At 32.1% G+C, this 23,063-nt stretch overlaps 1 protein-coding gene across 37 annotated transcripts in view; it reads left to right on the top strand.

Annotated features, from left to right (window-relative positions):
- The window catches only part of LOC148274751 (PDZ and LIM domain protein Zasp-like), a 106,408-nt gene that overhangs the window by 30,172 nt on the left and 53,173 nt on the right, over positions 1-23,063 (top strand). Inside the window, exon 1 of one of the 37 annotated variants that reach the window (XM_088236663.1) lies at positions 17,402-17,511. The exons of the other annotated variants lie outside the window; for them this stretch is intronic. The gene's annotated coding sequence lies outside the window, so the exon portion shown is untranslated. Of the gene's footprint in view, positions 1-17,401; positions 17,512-23,063 lie in introns of those variants that run through there. 37 annotated transcript variants of the gene reach the window in all.

The following is a 23,063-nucleotide window of genomic DNA, read 5'->3' as shown; positions in this document are numbered from 1 at the left end:
TATCAATTGTTGTTTAAGTTTATTTGGTGGATTATTTGTGATAATTATTTCAATAAAAACTAAGTCATTATATCAGTAATAATTTAATAAAAAATATTCCGTCTTCTGTTGTCAAAAGTCACCGTTTGCCATTGACCACTACCTGTGCACTCATGTCTCCAATGAAAAAGTTCAGTGTTTAAAAAAAAAAACATTTGTTGATGGACTATAATCTATTTCAAACTAATATAATATAAACTAAGCCAATTTAAAAAATATATTTTTTTATGCGTCGTATTATCAGCGCCAGATTTTTGTATTTCTGAAATTACTCCCCGTGACGTTTCAAGTTCTCTTCCGCTTCTTCTCGCCGATTGGTCAGTTGGCCTACAGAAGACCGGAAATCTGTGACAACGCTCTATCGTTGCTTGATTCACGAGAACTCGTGACGTCGTACAATAAAATGCTCGAGTTTTAACAGCGCGATAAAACATTTTTTGACGCAAAACTTCCCGATTTTCAATTGAAGGCAATATGGAAACGGTGACTCGCCGGTTAGTGACGCCGGGAGGTGGGAACGCAATGTATTTCATCATTTGAATAACTCCGATGTAATGCGTTTAAGCTTTTCCATAAATCAAACAGATGCACGCCGTATAATATTTCAATTGCAACTAAGCTGTTTCGTAATCCAAACTACAGTTCTTTTATCCGATATTTCTCGAAGCGAGGTATTATTATTTATTTAATCAACGTATAAATTTGAATTAATGACCCATATTGGCGCCTGGCTGGATAATATTTATTACGTCTGGTATTATACCTAACTGTAACCTGAGGAGAGGTTAATCCGACTTTATGCTGTCCAAAATATGTATTCTATAGACCAGCGGTTTCTAACGTCGGAATCGGGTTGTGGCTCCGTGGCTAGTGTCTCGGACTCACGGATCAAAGGTGCGTAGTTCGAATCCCACTCTACCCCTACTTGATTTCCATTCTCTAATAGTGAGCTATTTACAACTCGTTTGAAAATGGCCCTCAAAATTAAATATTTGGGTAAATCATAGAAACTCAAATATTTTTTTATTTTTTTTAATCTGCGGTGCAATCACAAATGATTTTCGACGTGCTTAAAAATATGCCAAGCCTTTCATCGATTACAATGAACATGCTTAAGTTATCGCTGTCATAAGTCAACGCTTGTGTAATCTCTAAGTCAACGCTCGGGTCGGTTTGTTTTTTGTTTTCCTCGTAAATAAATACAGTTTGTTGCCGAAAAAAAAGCATTTATTATAAATAATAATATAATATGTTGCATTTGCAAAACAGTAAGGAGTATCTAATACAAAAAAGTTCAAATTAATTTAATTAATTGCAATTACTATGGCGACTGCTTTTCTTGACATTTGGCTTGCCAACCGCCGCGCCGGCTAAATGCAAAAAAATAGCATGATAAATAATAAGTAAAAAAAACAGCGTTTGAATATTTTCTATATTTCCACCGGTGAAATTCAAACATGTGATTGCGCAGCAGGATTATACGTCGCGAAACGTAAATATTTTGACATTTAATATTAGGTGTTCACGGATGTTCCGTTGTGATCGTGAATACGATAAACAACCATGGTGAGAAATTGTGATCACGTCGCTTATTAGCACGTCGAGAGTTATTTGTGATTGAGCTACTGGGAGGCTCTAGGGGAGAGTATGAATCTTTTTATTGCAAAGAAATGCAGATACTTCTACCGTTTGTAACGTCTTATTTATGCAAAACGGGCTATTCGGCACTGGCTGTAATGAAAACCAAATATCGAACCAAGTTAGTAGTCGAAAAGGAGATACGAGTGGCAGTCCCAAAATTGCTTCCAAGATTTGATAAACTTTGTGCCTAGAAACAACAACAACCCTTGCATTCAATTTTTAGATTATGTACCATCCTCCAAAATAAATATACATGATCGTATAATATGTTATAGCATTACCTTGTTATTATTCTGTTAATTATAATTTATCTTTTTTTTTGTTGTAATAAAGTTTTTTATTATTTAAACGTTTTTTTATTATTAAAACTATTTAAAAAATAAAAATAAGGGAGGCACAGAAATTATTTTTTTTCGGCGAGGCGTAGTAGCAACGGTTGGAAACCGTTAATATAGACGCAAATTTTCAGCATGAACTTAATGTCCAAGTAATGGGCAATCCATTATCATAGATTTTTTCATAAGCTAATTTAATTTATTTTAAAAATCACAAGACCATCGGTACTGTTATTATTTAAATCGATTAAGAAATAAGGGAGATGTATAGGATCAACGATCGAAATGAAATATTTGGATGGGGGGGAGCTTTTAACAACCATATTAAACCATTAGAAACTGTTCAAAAATTTATCTTAAAAATAATGGTTCACAAAAATCGCACTTTTACTTCTTTCCAATTGTTCCAAGAAGGTAAACTTTGATAAAAAAGACAAATATATTGTTTTCCATGTTAAAAATTATATATTTAAGAACCAAAATGTGTTTACAAGTAATTCAAATAGATCAAGTCAAAGAAGGAATCGTGTGCTAGAAATACCACATTGTAAAACGAGGCTAGCACAGAGACATGCATATTTAATTGGCCCAAAAATTGTTAATTCTTTTTTTACTGATAATATTTCATTGACCCCAAACTTTCCAAATTTTCCTTCTTTTAAAAAACACGCACTTTTCTAGATTCAAACTAAAGACATTAAGCCTTTTTTCTATGATATCCTTTTAATAATAAGGAATATTTTTACTGTTTTATTATATTTCCTTTTTTAATTACAATTAAATTAAAAAGTACCTTATAATCTTTTACATAATATTTTCTTTTCTCTTTCTTATATTATACCTGTCTGTTTATTATAGGAGCAAAAAATTCATAAACATTTATTGTATACCCACGAACAGGCCATGCCTTCGTGAGATTTTTTGTTTAATATTTTTACCGTCAATATGTATTTCATTTATATGTATTTCATTGCTATGTAATTATCCTTTGTTGTTTTTTATACTCTGTTTTTACCTCTTATGTATATTATGTATTGTTAAAAAAAAAACGTCAACGATCAATAGTCATTTAAATAAAGATAAAAACAAAAATTCGTAACCGCAAAAATGCAGTACTAGAAAAATCTTACTGTATAGACACTGATGGAAAGATTAATAGTATACATGCTGATGGAGATTTGTATTAATACTTACTTATGTAATATTACCTAAATTTATAAACACTATGAATTTACAGATTTAATTAACAGTTAAATAAATAAATTACTAAAAAAAAGTACCTTACCTACACGTCCTATACTATATACATTTATTAATAAATTACTTATGTACATTTGAATCAAAAATAACAATGGGGTCCCAAATAGGAAAACGAATGCCCGTTTTAGAGGCCTAATGTTATAAGTTTTATCTCCATATCCAACCTACAAACCCCAGCGTAGTGAGTTATTTTTAAAATATGTTTTATTGATGTGAACAATCAAACAATCATTCCTTTGGAAGTTTTCTGAAAAAATATTCTGAATTTAGAAGCTTCTGAAACGATTACCTTAAAGTGGCTATATCTGGGCCCCGATTACAATGGGAAGTTAAAAGAGCTTCGATAGTCTATAAAGTTAAATCGAACTTCGCCAAATGCCCTCCCCTGTCCGATACCCGCATGCGTGAATTGGATGCGTATTGTTGCCAGACCGTGAACAATATACTATCATAGCACAAATATAAGATAATTTTGTGTTAGGTTATGTTATGTTTTACCACAAAACATATTTACTGACTGGACTATAAAAAAAAAACAGGTACTTTTAATTGTCAAACGTAAAAAATACATCGAATAATTAATTTGTAATTAAGTAAATGAATACCGTTTAATATTATACTAAGGCTTATAAAAAGAAAGACGGATAGTAATAATTCGACTACCCTGGCAATACTGACGAAATGTCCACCTTGTTTTTTTTTTAAATCTGACAGACGATAAAATAATCTAATTCTGAAATAACATTCTTTTGAATTCGCTACTTATGGCATCAAATGTAATCCCACCTATTCTCCATTTAATCCCGACAGTATTTTGACACTTACAAACGACACAACACGGCATAATTGAATTCAAATCGACAGTTGCGTACTAAGCGACGTCTACAGAGAAAATAATGGCTAAAACGTAAAACTACTCATTTATGAGTACTTTTTTCGGCTTTAGCGTGATGCGCGTACGCTGTTTTCAGACTATTATATTTCTATGATATAAACCTTTATTGACTCGATACTTTATATTATTCTGTAAGCAAACTGTTTTGATAAAAAAACTAAGCGTTAAAAATATTATTTTTCCTCATCGCTACAGTATTTTTTATTCATATGTTGTCATAAATCATGCTCATCAAACACCTTGGACCGATTCGAAAAAGGTTACATAATCAGCAAAAAAATAAAAACTATTGTTATTTTTTACAATGCGAGCAAAATTTTTCATTTATATGATTCTTTGTACAGTCTGTTCCCTTTTTTTAGTTTTAACCTATGTACCTACTTGTTTATAGTAGGCACCTAATCAGTTTGAAATAAATTGATGAACCTCTCATTCATTAAAATTGTTTTTTATAAATCAAACAAAAGTTCATTTTAATAAATTAAATAAATAAATAAATAAATAAATAACAGGCTGTCACTTTAATCCACTTAGTTTGATAAACCAAGTAACGGTTTAATCGCTCCTTTGACATTGTTAGATTGGAATAGTTTTTAAGAAAAACCGGGATGCGGTCCCGGTAGTAGTCCCGTAGTAGTATTGTGGACTCACGGACCAAAGGTCCGAGGTTCAACTCCCACACTCCTACAACTTAATTTGCATTTTTCCAGCACAAGTTATTTGCGACTTTTAGGAAATGGTCTTAAAATTTAAATATTTGAGTAAATAATATGAACTTCTAAATTACTCTTTTAATATATATATTTTTTTAATGTAAAATATATGTGTAATACAGGCTGTGAAACTGAAATACGTATGTGTGCAGGAGATTTTTTCAAAGGTAGTTTAAGGTGTTTTTTCGGATAAATTATTAGATAGTGATTATTTTAACGTTGAATTTTATTTAATGATTTATGCGTTTTGTCCAATAATATTTCAAGATTTAAAAAAAAAACACCAAAGGTGTTTATTTTGACGCCACAGATGTCACTCTATAATGCAAGTATGCAAGTGTTGCATGTTGTAAAATACTATAGTTATTTATTTATTTATTCATTCAAAATTACACTCGTTTAAATATGAATTAACTTATTAAGGCTTTTAAGGTTGTGCCCGTGTTAAGCCATAATAATTAACAATACAAAAATACATAGTAAAATTCAATTACATATATTGATATGTGATGCAACGGAATAACAATCCCGAAAAACAAGGTATAAATAATAAATAATAACATTTTAAAGAAGATCATGTAAAAAAATAATCAAATATAAATATCAAAATATAAACTATACAAATTTAGATTTATACATAATCAAATTTATGGTGGACAAGGATGCCGAGCCGCGAGCAAGACCAAGAAACAAGAAAAACATGATATGATATAACATGATTGCAATAAATGCTTTAATGTAGACTCGTCATAAACGGAATAGTCGCCGTGCATGCACGAGGAGTTGCTGGAATTCAGTATTTATTACTTTTTAGTTTTTTTTAGTTTTTGTTTTTATTTTTTCTTCAATATAGGTATAATTTATACGCTTATTGAAAGTCAATATATAAATAGACAAAACAACACAAAGAGATTTTCAATAAATAAAAATATTCAAAAATAATCAAATAAAGTAACACAAATAAAATAATACTATTAGTTCCATATACTGCTATCTTCCATGTACTCATTAAGTCCATAATAGGCCTTTTTTTGAAGTACCCTTTTTAGGAAAATTTTGAACTATTTGTCCGTCATAATTAGGACACTGTCGGGTATTCTATTGTAGAAGCGTACGCAGTGCCCCACAAACAATGTGCTGACCTTACTTAGCTTCAATTTCGGGATTACCAATTTGCCCTTATTTCTAGTATTATGATTATTACGTACGTATTATCTAGTATTATGATGATAAGAGATGATTAGGTATAGCGTTCTGTCCTCTCTAACTACTCCAACAAGGATAAGGCATAACGTTCTGTCAGATTTTTTCAATCATTCTGTCTTGTAAAATTTCTTATTTCTTCTTCTCCTTTTCCACATTCGCCCCTTTTCCACAAATGTTGGGTTTATTTCTGAAATAAAAATGGAAACTGTAAAAATTGTATAAAAGTGTATTTTAATAATCATTGATTCAATTATATCAGTGGCCAAATTATGAATAAATTTTAAGGATTCTAGTTGAAAGGGTTCAGTGACATTTAAATGTTTAGTTTGTTTAAAACGTTCTTTAGTTGCTGTTAGATACGAGAGATCATATACTAACTTTAATATTTTATTTTGCTGTCTTTGTAGTCTATTTACGTCGTTTTAATTTCATATTTCTCAAATTAGTGGCATGTGACCTATTTTAGTTTTTACCTAGCCTACATACATTAGATTTTTTCCGTTTTTAGAACAAAATTTTTGATTAAAAATAAAAACTCGATAATTTCGGCACTTTGCTAATTAAATTGTTGATATGAATTTTCCATGTCAATTGTCTGTCTATTGTTAGTCCTAAGTGTTTGACATGTTCAATGAGGAACTTCAGCCCTACGGGAAATTGGATACAAAAAATGTTTTGCACGGCAAAAATTAGAGCATTAAATTGTACGCAAAAGTTTCTTGAAAATATACGTATTATTTAAAAATGAAAACGCACTACTTTGATTGACATCACTGGTTCATATGAACCAACCAATGATGTGAGATACCTGTGAAGGATATCTGGTTGGCTTGCTGTAAACGAACCAATAGGAAGAACTAACAGAGAACAACCTCTGACGTCACACGCAGAGTTATTAAAAAAATAAAAAAAAACATTTAGCGCTGATAATACGATATTAAAAAAAATCTTTTTTTGGGCTTAGTTTAATAGTCTTTTAAAAAATTTAAAAAAAGACACCGAACTTTCTCATTTCAGTTTGTCGTTCATTCCGCCTAATTTTACACTTCTTAGCATAACAATCTGATGATTCGTTACAGCGTTATTATAGTTTGTTTTTCATTAAGTTTAATAATAAAATTTATTTACAATATTTTAATTTTATTTCATAATTATTGCAACTCGCCAAAGGTTTTACAATGGATGTTGTAATAACATCTCTGAATGGATCTTTGTACTTATTGTTTCAAATCCGTTTATAATACTTGTATAATATATTTATATAATAAAATACCTACCGACATATTTAGGTATTTGCCTTTTTAAATAATAATTTATAAAGGTCTTGTATAACATACATTTATGTAAATACATCCTTCAGAATAATATTCTTACTTACACACCCGTACGAGCAACACGAGTATCCACTTATAAGAGAACAAGCCGGTCTCTGTACAATGAATGGGTATTTGGACTGAGAATGTAATTTCTGTTAGTTTTGAAAGGCTGAGTTCCAAAGGGCTCGATTCGATATTCGCGGCATCGATCTGACGCGTACTCTGGAAGTATCCCCGCTGATGGATTCGAGAGCTGGAACGTCGCCGTACACATCTTCATCCTTCGTCATGAAGCGCAAGGCGCAAGCACCCTCGAGGATGCGGTGACCTCACTGACTCCCGATTTATTTGTTCGAGTTTCGCGGAACAAGCGCGTGTTGTGTTATTTCAAAATGAAATATTTAGGTAACGTAAATGCAAGCTCTTACTTACTGGCAGTGGCGAGCGGTGATTTATTTTATAGGTAATCTACAAAAAAAGGTTCATTCATTTGTACCTACATATAAGTACATAGTATATAAGTAGTATAATTATAAACGGCCATTATTTCAGTGGTTCTGTGGAAATAAACTAATACTTTTCATTTTTTATTTTTTTTTATTATTTTTAGATTGCTTTTAAAATTAATAATGCCTAATTAAATGAATAATTATATTATTTTTAGATTCCTTTTAAAATGAATAATGCCAAAAACGGCCACTTCGAACGTCACATGTCGTTTGTGATACATAATAGGTCAACGGTATCCTATCAAAGAAAAATAATCCTTCAGAAAAAAGGTTCGAAATCCTAGTTTCCAATTAGAGAATCTTAAAATAACATTTGTAATCAGCAAACTTGTTTTAGTACCGAAAAAACGCGACTAGGTCAAAGACGTAAAATATAGTGTACTTTTTTGTATGGAGTATTAAGCTGAGGTAATCGGCTAGTTTCATCGTTCACTGAGAACGGGCTGGGCGCTCAGCGCACTTTATAGTTTTTTTTTGTAAAACGGTATAAACGTCGATGGTGATTTATAATAAATAATAACTATTTTATTTATTTTCCTATAAACAAAGTTACCAAAAAACATTATTAAAGAAAGTCAAATATAATGGTAAGCTGAGCGTAATCACTTATTTGGACGATTCGCTCCTGCTTACTGAAGGGACGGCGGCAGCGGACGCGGGCGGTCAAACGTCTTTACTCTTACAATATTTTGAGTTTGTCCAAATGTGTGTAAACAAAATACTGGATTTCACCCCCTAGGGCAGTGGTCGGCAAACTCATTAGTCAAAAGAGCCAAAGATCAGCATTACGACGATTAAGTGTCAGCGTCAGTATAAGATAATGACAGATCATTTCCTCGATTGCAGATTTAAATCCAAAGTAACCCACCAGATCGTGACCCGACAAGTAACGGCACAGCAGCTGACGGTGCCACGACAGAAGAAATATTATGGAGATAGAACAATGGGGAGTGTAGTACCAAAACTGTTTAATTGAATACCTGTTGAAAATCGCGAGGAAAAAAACCTAAATAATTTTTTTTAAATAGTCAAAAACTTTCTTAAAACAGCTAGTGAAACTTAAGTGTGCACAAAAATATATTATATTATTAATTTATTATTAAACTATGTACTTTCCTTTTATATATTTAAAAAAAAAAGTTATGTAAACCGCAGACAAGCTTCGGCTATGCGGGAACGAGAATACAATTATGTATTTATGTAAAGTTTATATTTACACCTGAGGATGGGTAATACTGATTACCCGAAACTAGTCGTGTTTTAATGTATTAAACTCTTGTGTGGTAAATTTAAAGTGTTTTATTTTAAATAAATTTAAAGTATGCAATTGTGAATCGCCCTTAAGGTGATTTTTCATAAAAATGGCGCTATACAAATCAGCCAAATATTATTATTATTATTAAGAAAGTAGAGCTTTACGTTTCAGGCGCCAGTCCAGGAACATGCAGTGTAGAACCACCGTTTTAATCAATAGTTCATGTCGACCTTCCCACGAATCGAACCCGGGACCTCGAGCATGGTAGGCGAACGCACAGACCACTACATCACGAGGCGGACTTATCTCCACGCGATTTCTTTATTCCGGATTTTTACTTGAAAGCAACGATCGAGTCGAAAGCACTCGTCCAGGATTCTGGTTCTATTTCATACGTAGAACTTAATCCATCCGGATACAGAGCTGTCTACCGATGCAGTGCCCTATACACCATCTAGTGCGGACAGGGGCACGGCGATGATGACGATTTATAAAATAAGTATAATACCTTCCCACATTAATAAAAATGATTTTATTGTAAAACTGATTTTTGTTTTAAAATTTTTACGTAATTATTGTAAACAAAAACTCCCGGAGATAATTATGTAACTATTACTTATTTTTTCTTGTTCCAATCAAAATTGAATTAAAAAATAAATACTTTCATAAAGTTTGCGGCTTGACGCCTCGGAGAAATATTTGAAAAACGCAACAACCCCCTGGTTTTCAGCGGCGGCCAACCGGTCTAACGATCGCGAAAAGACAAAGAAAATAATTCATAAGGTTAAAAAAAGCAAAGACTTTCCAGATTTAATAAGCTGTCACTTATCTAATTTTATTACACGGGTAACATAATTTATTTTAAAATTAAATACACGGGCAATAATAGTACAACCGATTTGAAAGAATTCTGATTAAGTGATCGGTAGATGCGTTCATATCTGAGCGGACAATGAAAAAAAAATTGAGTGCCTAATACTCGTATAGCCGAAACCCTGAACGAGAATTTTCGTCTCGGTGGATGCCTCAGGTATGTCTCGGGCAATCTTGAAAGGGGTATTGAAAATATCGCTCGTAGTTTAGTGGTCGAGGCGTTCGCCTACCATGTTCGAGATCTAGTGTTCGATTTCTGGCTGGGTGGGTGTGAAATATTTGTTTTGAAGGTTATTTTATACTGAAATATTTTATAGTCTCTGGACTGGCTGACTCCGTATCACCGTAGGTACCTTCACGTGTCAGATTTATTTTTTATTTTATTTTATTTAGAAAACATACAGTCATACAAAATAAGTACTAAAAACAACATTTTTTTAACATAAAAAGACCAATTAAGTTTTCATAAATTAAAAAGAAATAAACATTAAATGTGACAAAGAATAAAAAATAAATAAGAATTTTAAGTGAAAAAAGGATAATTGTTGACATTTGCGTTTTCCATGGAGGTAATAAATTAAAATAAATAAAAATACCGAATGCACACTCCGAGCCATCCACGCACACACATGAACGCACATATAAAACATACACAAACATATATGTACATATACAGATGATCGAGATACGTGGTATTTCGTGTTCCAATGCAGTTCTCTGTGCACCATTGGTTATAGATAGAATGTATGATGATTGGTAGATCGCGCGAACTCTAGACAGTAAAAAATAGATCTCGGGTCTGATCAAATGAGGAACTTCAGCCCTACGGGAAATTGGATACAAAAAATGTTTTCTTACGCGGCGTAAAAATTAGAGCATTAAATTATATGGCAAAGTTTCTTGAAAATGTACAGAAAAAATAATAAAAAATATTTTGATAAAAACGCACTACTTTAAATGACGTCACTGGTTCATGTGAATCAACCTATGATCTGAGAGCTATGGAAGATTTCCGGTCTGCTTGTCGCTTCTGGACCAATAGGAAGAACTGAATGAGAATAAGCGGAAATGAACCTCTGACGTCACACGCGGAGTTATTTCAGAAATACAAAACTTTATAAAATCGTAGCGCCGATAATACGATATGTAAAAATTAAAAAAAAAATTTTTTGACTTAGTTTAACAGTCTATTAACAAATAAAAAAATTGAAAAAAACCACTGAACATCCTCATTGGCCACCCTCGCTCTACATATCAACAAATTGTACTAGCTCTAACGAGTATGTACCCTATATATTAGTTATAGTACAATCCAAATCAATAAATTAATCAAATAAGTTGCAATATACATGTAAAATCCCTTTATAACGTTCAATCAAACACACTGTATTTTAGTTACTAGTAAGTGATTGGTCCATTTAAGTTTCGTAATCGTGACTCGATATTCTCTAATTAGTAACAAAAATAGTGCGGAGGTGATGGCCACACTGCTTGTTAATACACCTTGAGATATTTTACTATTCTAATGGCAACAACACTACAATACTTATCTTAATTATGAAGGACAATCTTCAACAGCTCTTATGACTCCATTAAGGAGACTATAAATTTCTATCATCAACCTTTAACATATTAATAATAATAGATTCAACCTGAAAGAAAACTAAATTTATCAAATATGCCATTCGTGAAATTTGAAGTTAAACATTCATAGTAAATCATTCATTTATGATTGGTACAGGTTCGGTTCAAAATATTATGAATAAATTAATATAATGATTGTATAGAAGTAACGAAATAAAACATCTGATTATATTAGGAACGACTTGTTAGGTTACCGTGTTGCTATGGATGAGACTTCTGTTTCGATTACCTCAACCCTCTGATGGTCGCAATATGTCTTTTTTTATACACCTCCACTCGTCAATATGCCTATTAGATACATGGCATTTTTTTTTTTGCTATCAATATCGCCCCCCTTCATACCTTTCTAAGTTTAGGTGATGCTCCTGTTAGTCAGAAATCTTTTTAGTACAAAAGCCTGCGAGACGCATTGCGACCATTCGTGTTATATTTTGTGAATTAGATTTTCGATATTTCAAAGAATTAAATAATATTTTTCATGAACTGCATATTTTTGTTTTCAAGATATTATTTTTTAATCTAAAAAAAAATTATATATTTTGAAGTTTGTTCTGTGAGATTCATTGCAAATTTTATATTTTTTGTTAATTTAAAAAATATATATATTATAGTTTACTTCTGATAAATCATCTTTCTTAATATATTATTTATAGTATAGCCAACAAAAATTACAAGGTTAGACGAAAAAATGGAAGGTTTCCGCGGGAGGTGTCCATTTCGTCAGTATACCTTCTAAACCCAAAAAATATAGCTTCAAAATATACGCCTTAGTCGATGCCAAACTATTTTACACTTATAATTTTGAGGTGTAGCTAGGAATTCTACCAGACCGCCTTGTGTTTTGAGTAATAAGCTTATTGATGTAGTAAGGAATCCAGTTTCCCCGATCAAAAATGCATGGCAAAATATCACAGCAGAAAATTGGTTTTCAGAAGTAAAATCTGATAGAAAAACTACGAAAATATAAACTTTCTTATCAAAGACACCAAAAAAAATAAAAGTCGAATACCCTCTCAATTCATTCAAACAAAGAGGCTCGCGGGGAATTCAAATGTATTAAGTTACAAAAAAGAGAGTACCGTTGTGTCCTATGAACCGAAAAAAAAGTTCTCATTTATGGTGTAAATTTTCAAGCAAAAAATCATAACCTTTTACAGTATTACAAAATTTGGTGTGAACGTAGTAGATAAAATATGTGCATCACATAATGTTGTTCGAAGCGTTGGTCAATGGTGATTTTCGTTTCGATATCAAACATCGTCACTATAAATTCTCAACTTATTTACATCGGAAATAATAATTAAACAAAGAGCAGGAGACAATTTTTGAGAAATCTGTCGGAAGAGTTAGTGCTAGAAAATTTACAACGATGAAGCATTCTGACAATTTTAACGCTTATTAGTTCACGGTTTACCTCTTCGTTCTAATTCTCAAAGCACTCTCTTAATGCCCATCCGCAATTCCTCTTTCTTCTCTATTTAGTGTCCATGCGACTCGACTGTGGAATCATCTCCCATCCACCATCAAAGATGTTACTACAGTATCTCTGTTTAAATCACGTCTGAAAAAACATCTCCTTTCTCTTCCTTAATCTCTCCTCCTTTTCTGTTTCCTCTTTTTTCCCCTTTCTCATTGAGTAATGGTATTGATTTAAAATGATTTATACACAAATACATTTATTTCTATTTTTATAAGTCTTTAGCTTTTTTATTTTTATTTTCTATTAAATATGTTTTGCAACTCGAATATTAAAATTAATACTGTAATTTTATTGGTTGGTTGGAAGAAATTGCCGTTGTACAACTAATAATATTATGTACAAAAAGTTAAGTAAAATAAAAATAAAAAAACAAGAAGAATGCCAAATCTTCAAATGAGATTACGAAATTTTCAACCGATTCAACAATCGAATAATGACGAAAATAATGTGAGTGTTTTAAATGTTTGTAATAATAAAATAAAGCGACGCATACCATGCGCGCGAATCTAAAAATCAAATATAACGAAACATAAGTACAAAAAGTGGCATAAATTTTTATGCTTGGATAAATGTTCTGTTATAGGCAGAGTGGTGAATGTTACACAGTGTGTAAAGTGACCACTTGAACCAGCCAATGACAGGTCATAAGCCCTGTGTATGCCTAGACTTCTATATTCCCTTCTGTAAAAAGTTCTTCATGTCTGTTGTAATATGTTACGGTGTATGTAAACCTAAAAGTATGAAAATGTGTATGGGAGGAGATTTCAATCGATTGTTTATTGCCATAATTACCAAAATTACTATGGCTACAAAATAATATATTCAATCTAATTTTCGTTATCATTTTTTATTTTTAATATTTCCTTAATATAATTTGCATACACGCAACAAAAAATGTGCCGTCCGTAAGTGCTAACGTACCCAAACTCGTTTTTGTCGCTCCTGTGCCGAAGAATATAAATCCCTACCAAACTCACACGATTACATATTATTCAACAATTGCACTAGTACCCACGTGTATCTCGGATAAGGCACGCTTCATGGTTTTATTTTTTAAATGACGGAGATAGTGCAGTTTCAATTTAAAAAAGCGATAAAAATGATTTTCGCTTCAAGGCTTATAATATTGATGTATAATGTAAATAGTATACATTTTCTCCGTGTTTGGATAAGTACCTACTCAATACGTGACTAATGGCCAAATAACGTTTGTTATTCCGATAATCACCAGTGACTATAAATTCCTTATCTGTGAATGCCTGCGGAGGTAGCCATGAAGTTTGTGATAGAAAACATGAACTAAATAGAATTATTTCTTTGCCTTGCAGTCAGTCGCATTCTAGCTATCAAACTAAACAGTTCTCACCTTGTGTTTTATTTTTATGTATTAGAATCATTGGATTCAAACGCATTGATTTTTTTATCAAGGTATGTAAACGTAACCTTTTTTTACTGCTTAATGTAGGAACTGAAAACGCTTATACCAAAGTATTTATCTCTATTTATATTAATGTTATAGATATTTCACTTAAGCTATTTATTTTCTACAAAAGTTCCAAAAAATTGTATCTACAACAAAAATGTTTTATCTGACCCAGCCTTATTTTATTTTACATAACACAAGTACATATATTGTAGGCATTAAATGTACATTTTTGCACAATTTCATATAAAAATACCTCGTATAAAACATATGGTTTTTCTAAAATTGTATTCTTCATTGAAATAATTTAACCTTCCTCGAAACAGGTTATTACGAGTAGGTATCATAATATACAATAATATAAATATACATGTGTAGATAGTAGGTACCCCTCCTTAAAGAACGTTTAGATGATGAGATTTTTTGATTTTCATTCATCGATTTTTTCAAATTTTAGGAAAAATCTTATTATTTATACACGTACCGGATCTTGATTTGATTTTTTTATTGGTTCTTATATTCTGAACGAGTATTAGGATGCGTAAAGATATTTTTTTACAGTTTACTATAATTTTATATTACTTCGCATTAATTTCATAGCGTAGGTACTTAAAGTTATTAAAATATATATATTTATTATGTAATTCTTTCATTATTTTGTTTATTGTTAGTCATTCGCCCTTACTTGACTCTCGTAAAAAAAATTAAGTATTGACTGCGCAAAATAAAAAATATTTTTTTACTCATATTTACCGAGTTTTCATTATTTTCATGCATATAGTTTATTTTATTTTGTTTATTTGCTAATCCAATATTGGAAAATATCATCGTCATTGGTAAACCAATCGCAGCGAATCTTTATATTTTTTTGTTACTTGAAGGTAAGATGATCAGTATTACGCTTCAGGTACTAGTCTACGGAATACGAAATATTCTGGTGTGAAAACACCCTTTTAAATAAATATTTTATATCAACCATGTCGGAAATCGAACCCGAGACCTCTTGCATTGTAGGCAAACGCGCTGACCACTAAATTACACCACGAGGCTGACAGGAAATATTGGAAAATATACGTACATAAAATCATACAAAATAATAATAAAAATACTTATTAAATAGTTCCCAACAAACACATGTGTACGCTGCGTGCTTTACAATTGCAAAAAAAATCATAAATTATAGTTTTAATTGTTGCAATCTTTTTACTATTAAGACTTGTATCAATCGCCTCTGTTTTCTGTTTTGTCTTGATATTGTGTGACACAGAACTTAAACTAATTACTACTACTTATTGAGATATTTTAATGCTAATGAAACTTGTTATTCTTTAATAAATCAGCAACTTGATAACACCTATTCTCCTCTACGGATGCGAATCGTGGCACCTCATTAGGGCCCAAAACAGCAAAATACTGAGTTTTGAGAATAGGTGTCTCAGAAGAATCTTGGCTGGCAAAATTAATTAAATAAGTGCCAAAAAGCACATCACCAAAAAAAAATATTTTCCTGATGGTTTTTGTTCTATTTTAAATAAATATCGAAGTAAAATGAATTTAAATCGTAATTTATTTTCACAAAAAGTAAATTGATGAACTTCTGCAATTAAAATCTTTGTGTACCTGGTTTTTATCAAAATTCACTTCGTAATATTCGCATAAAGTCGATTTCTTACGATTCCAAAAATTAGCTCCGTCAGGCGACGCCGACGCCGATCGCAGTAACCAAGATAGCGTCGCCATGCAAACCTGTTTGGTAGGTTGTAGGCAGCCGAAGCTTTAGGTCCTGGGGAATGTTAATCTAAAATCGCAAGGGCCGCTGCTCGACGCAACCAATCAACCGAAGCAGTTCGGAAACAATATGCGAAGAAGCGAGAAGTAGCATAGACTTCTCAGTAGTAGAAGGTGAAAAGATTTCCCTTTTTAAGTACTAACCCTGTTTTATGTATTTACCGCTGATCGGCGGCGGCGACGTGCGGCGACGGACGGCACGGCGGCAACGGGTGACGGCTTGTCATTGCTGCAACTTTACTGTCTCCGCTTTTGACATTGGATCGGGCTTTTGCGCAACTCTCGAGAACGAATGCAGCTGTGACGTCATAACGATGCATCGTTATTCTCCGCTATTTTATTGTTATGTTTCTTCATTTGTACTTGAAATAAAATACCGTCAACATTATCTAACGACGCTCGTACCCAACACATGCTCCTATTGAAAAATATTCGTCACGAATCAACCGATTCAATATCTTTTGGGAAAAAATCGTTTGTATTAACTAATGACGTACAACTAAGTTTATCAAAATCGGAAAAGACCGTGCTTGCATTTCCGAGAAATCTTGTGTACATTATAAAAGATTTATTTCATACAAAAGGAATCAACACGCGAGATATGTGAAGGAACCCGTCTGCCTTTTACGGAGTCAGCTCAATGTCGCCTCTGTCTGTGGCCCTCGGGGGGCGCCCCCTGCCCCCGCCCCGCCCCCGCCCCCTGGCCCGCAGGCAGCGGCCGCGGCGGGTCACGTCTGGTGCCAGATTGTTTTGACACTGTTTGCGTGAAATTTTCTGCCCATATTTGTGATCTCGCGTGCACCGAGGTTAACCAACGCGATGTCCATGGGGCGCCATAGGGTCAATTAGCTCAAGTGGCCATGCCGATCAAAATACATTCATTTAACACCTTTTAAAACCACTGAGATGAGTCAATGAGTGTTTGCAATACGCGTATTCATTTCATTCTTGCATTCCGCCATGCATTCCTTGCATGAAAACGGAGGAATTTCAAAAAATCGCAATTTTTTTTTTTCAATCGACGAAGGTAAACCACTATCCTGGAATATTTGGAACGGGCCATCGCCGGAACTATGCTGACTTTGGGAATGTCTCCCATTCTCCGTAACGACAGCACAAACTCGTTATGGATAAGTACTGAAACCCGAAACCAACATCTGGTTTAATATACATAACAAAATAACGTTTATTTCAACAAACGTACTCGACTTCACAGGGTAAATTACTAGTGAACTTATTTATAATATTATTTTATTCATTTATACACAGGACTCTCTTTTTACACTTTTACTTACTTTTTACTTTCCACACAGTACCGTGTAAAAAACTATACGAAAAAAAGAACAATGCCGGATAGATTTCCCTGTATAAAAATCAATTTTATATTTTTAAAAAAAGGTTACTATTTTTACGGTACAATATTTTTTTCTTAAATATAACATGACATAGAAATACTTAAAAAATCGTTACAAAGATTATTCACTAATATGAAAATGATTATTGACTCTCTTTACAATTTACGTTCCAATGTACCCTTATCTTCTATATGAATTATGTGTAAAAACTGTTGTTTTTTTCTCAAATTAATCAATTACGCATTGTTATATTCTTACTGATTTTAATATCACTATACACTGTAAGGAAAATGTTCAAAAACTTTTTTAATTTGAAAGTGTTATTTCAAAACCGCGTATAAAGAGAGTCCATTTACTATGATATTACTAGGAGGTATTGCATATATTGATCTACTACTAGCGGACCCGACAGACGTTGTCCTGCCCGAACGTTGGCTTGTCTGCTTGAAAAAATACTTTTCATTGATAAGTAGGTACCTAGGTTTTCAACCAAATTCCAAAACTAAAAATTGTTAATATTCAAACATTAAATTTAAGAAGGTACTTGTTTATGGGTGAATTCCAAAACATAAGATTAATATTTTTCAAATATGGCATTCTTTTTGGAAATGTAAAACTCCGTTCTTCTCACCAACAGAGGGGTGCACTAATGTAGGAATACATTTTTTTTAAATGTATTGAATTTAATAATATTTAAGTAATAGCAAAAATCCAATAAAAATAAATAAATAGGGAGAAAAAATAAGGAAATTAAGGAAAGAATCTGATTGAGATCCACAAAAAAACAAATGCTGTTTGTAAACGTTCAAAAACAAAAAAACAACATCTTTCCTTTTTTGCAAATGCATTTTCCTCGACTGCAACCCTGGTAGATCGATGAATAAAACACTTATGCTCCTTACTTCTTTTTTACATATTAGATTGAAGATTTTAATATCTACGAACTCACACAGCGCAAAGATCTATATTTCTCTGAAAACCGCACGTAAATCGGTTATGCCGTTTAGGAGGAGTTCAGTGACATCACACGTACAGAGGAATTATATATATATATATTAAGAAGATAACCGTGTTGTCCAGATGTTTATTGAAATGTATGTATGTTTATGTAATAATTCTTTATTTATATTTTTGCTATAATTTATTAATGTACGTGAAGCCCTTGACCTCATAAAGTTTGGGATACGTTATTATTATTTGTTTGTTAAATGAATGTATTTGTTTGAATAAATAAAATAAAATATTATGTGGTGAAATTTGAATAGGTGATCTTAAAAATGCTCCCAGCACTACCGAGTACCGAGTACCGAGTACCTGTAGTGTCAGAATGCATTTTCCTACTTAGTTACTTTCATTTTCATCCTTATATTGAGGTTACATTTCTAAAACGGGATGGAACCAGTCGAGCCGGTTTATAGCGCGAGCGCGGAATATTGGATGTGCGTATAGTCGTATGGCGCAGTGAGCCTGGACCTGGACACTTCGCCTTCGAGTGCATTTCGAAATTTGAACGGCATCCTCAAAACGACTCGAGAGGCTATTCAGCTTTTTGCTCTTGGCTTCGACACGAACTTGCAGCTATTAACAAATGCGGTACAACATTTTTTTTGATGCATAGGTAAAGTAAAGGTGACATTTATAATGCCTGTTTATGTTATGGTTTTGATAGTTTATTGTGATTTTTATAATATAAATAAAAGGTATACAGAAATGAAATATAAACATAAATATTAAAAATTAATTTATTCGTACCATTGAGGTACATATTTTTTTCATATTTAAATGTTTCATTGATCAAACCCTCGCGGGTTACATACATTTAACAAAATATTTTTACTTTTAAAATTCACATTCTACTGTAATTAATAATATTTTTATCATCTTTTGTAAAGGTTGTCTGAGTCTTTTGTTTAGTTTTGTCTGGTAGTTTAGTGTATAATTTCAGTCCGTGATTTATTAGTCTCGATTGTCCTTTTCTCGTTTTAGAAGGTTGATTATGCTATTTTTCTGATATTCTCGTATTGTGTTCATGTTTACTACAGTTTTTTTCAAGTTTTAATTCTCCGTCTACAATTACATCAGTGGCTAATTTATGAATAAATTTTAAGGATTCTAGTTTAAAGAGTTCAGTTACATTTAATTGTTTAGTTTGTTTAAAAAGTTCTTTAGTTGCGGTTAGCTAGGATAGGTTAAATACAAACTTTAATATTTTATTTTGCTGTCTTTGTAGTCTGTTTATATAATTTTGATTTCCTTTCTCCATAGTAGTTGGATAAAACCTATTTTAGTTTTTACATAGGCTTCGTACTTTAATACTTTTTCCTTTTTTGAAACGAAGTTTTTTATTTAAAAAAAAAGACTCGATAATGTCGCCACTTTGCTAATTAAATTGTTGATATAAATTATCCAAGTCAATTGTCTGTCAATTGTTAGTCCTAAGTATTTAACATGTTCAATTTCAGTGAGTCATTTATTATTTATGTAAGCATCTACTTTATGTCATTTTTTTCTACATTCAAAATGAATATATAACTAGAGTAAACATAAGCGTTCAAAATATGTTCCTTCATCCTGCGAATTATTGGCATATGTTTGATAGTACGGACTTTAGTCTGTGGCGAGCATTCGCCGGCTACTTTTCTCCTCAAAATTACTAAAATGCCTATATATACGCTAAGATACTGCACAAATCGATCTGGAAAAGCGATGGTATAACCCTTCACCGGCAAGCAATGTTTTTATCTTAATCAATACTTGTTTGAAATAGCTATTTTGATGTCAAATAACGTCTTATTAATATGTTACAATTCGTGAGGATATCATGTCTTCGTCCTGTTCAGTTAGTCGGGCATAAAGCGAAACGACAAACAAAGGTGACGCGTATGCGGAAGGGAGCGACACACAGCATAGAACTTACTGTAGACTAATGTAAACAGTCTGTGCTTTTACTTTACTGTCTGTTTTGCTTGTCAAAGTCGACGTGATATGATGTGACGATACTTGCCATCGCTGTTCAAGCCCTGTCCTTTGGGGACGGCTTTTTAGCTCTGATTTGTATGGAGTGTTATCTCTATATATTATATCTTAATGATACGAGTATTCTCACATGTAAAAAAAAGAAATAAATATATTGTTTAGTATCCTCGGCACGGGTGCACAGAAATTTATATTACTTATTATTGTTTATAGTGTGATTTAAAAAAAAAAAAATAATAAAGTAAACCTTTTTCTATTACGACATTGAAACTGAAAACGAATTAATATTCATATTTTTTGTCAAATGTTCATTAATATCCTTCTACCTGGCTACGATACTCTCCCACTTGTTTTTTTAATGATGCTCACGTTTACACGTCTGCGGTGCTATTCTAAACTGCTCTCGTAGCCGTAGAAAAAACTTTTATCACGCGTATTTACATACAAAATACGTAAGATAAAAGTGTTTTCTACGACCGCGAGAGCGTTTGAAATATCTCCCCAGGATACTCACCTTCTTAAATATATACATATATACAGGGTGTTCTTTAAACCATATCACATCCGAAACCACGATGATCAGTATGGACAAAAAGACATATTAGCATATTTAAACAAATATTTAGAAAAAATTCAAAGTAAGCAACCATTGGATTTTTTGAAATTTTATTTTTAAAAATTTTATTCGTTCCAAAAAATTATTTTAATGTGTCAATATGTCTTCTTGCTCACACTGATTATCGTGGTTTTGGATGTGACAGGGTTTAATGAACACCTTGTATATATATATATATATATATAAATATATACAAGGTGTTTATATATACGCACGCACACATTTAATAATGTACAATAATTTATCATGCATTATTTTTATTTCGAAACGTCGCTGGTCTGTCTTTCAACCGTATCTTTTTTATGTAATTTAATCATTGTTGACTGAATATTTCGAAAAAAAATTAATGTGATTTTGCCGTCTTTTAGATTTACAAAACATAAGAAAAGTTTATTTGTCAACCACATCAAAAAAATAAATTATTTAATATGAATTTAATACGACTTTTATAAAAATAATACGATATTATAGAGGTTTAAAAAAATCAATGCATTTTATGCACAGAATACCCCTGTGCTGTAATTCACTGATGTGATTTGGCCTATTAGACTGTTGTAGTGCTGGATTCAAGTCGTGTCGTGTCGGATTCTTATCGGATTATCGCTCGAATTTATTTATGTCGCGCTTGTTTTATTGCATACATATCAATTATGTATTTGTCACGAGCTTATAACATAGTACATATCTGTTATGCGTCATTTCTGAACGTCTTCAGCCATCATCATTTTCCCTAGACCGATGACTAGTTCCGAGAAGCAGACCTTGTTGGACTAGAAATGCCCTTGTCAGTCGTACGGACAAATTATTAGGAGAATTTTTTTTTCATTGGTCCAATGATAATTTATTTAATTTCATTTATGTCTGGTCTGAGATACTACGCATGCTAGTTGCTATTTGTTTTATGTCACATTTACCAGATATATTTTTTTTATAATAATTGATTACACATACATACGTGTACTTTATATATTATATACCCACCTGTTTATTTTTAAAATCTTTCTTTGCATATAATTATATTATTCCGCGTCATTAGGAATCTGTAACTAAATTGTAGCAGCAACCCTCACTTAGAATATTTTTTCCCATTTTCCAACGCAATCATTGACGAAAAAAAGAAAATGGTTTCAAGTCTCGAAAACGGGCTAACATTTACAACGTATACAAATTGGATTACAAATTAGATTCCCTAAAATGTTAGCAAGTAAAACCAACATGATTACTTGTCAAAATGACTACAAAAATCTTTTCCCGGTGTGTAAAGTTTTGACGGTAGAGAATATGATATACTATCGCCTGGTAACAGAGGACTTCATGGATTTCTACAAAACGCCAATATCACATAAGCATGAAACGCGCCAAAAAGTGAAAAAAAGTTTCATAGAAAGAAGAGCTATAAATGCGTATGGAGAGAGGACCAGGGCTGGTATTCCGAACGCGTTTACAGCGCGCTATAATGCGTATTTAGTACGTAAAAACGCGCTATACCGCGCTATAATTTCGTTTGGAATACCAGCCCAGGGCGTATATACTCCCTCGCATAGTAAAGAAACTCCCGGACGAAATAAAGAATAGTGATATAAATCCCAGAATGAGTTTGCTAACTCATGGGAATACAATTGTGTTTTTGTACATTTTTGTATTTTGAAATAAAAAAAAAAATAAAATAAAAACAAAGTAAAATTGGTTTTAAAAATCTTTTTCTTAAATTCTAAGTTTAATGTGTAAAAAAAAAATTT

Source organism: Micrasema longulum, unplaced genomic scaffold (genome assembly GCF_059751315.1).
Source record: "Micrasema longulum isolate JH-2025_06_02 unplaced genomic scaffold, ASM5975131v1 h1tg001594l, whole genome shotgun sequence".
NCBI lineage: Eukaryota > Metazoa > Arthropoda > Insecta > Trichoptera > Brachycentridae > Micrasema > Micrasema longulum.
Note: the sequence above shows the minus strand (reverse complement) of the source record. Positions and strands in the feature narration are given on the sequence as shown.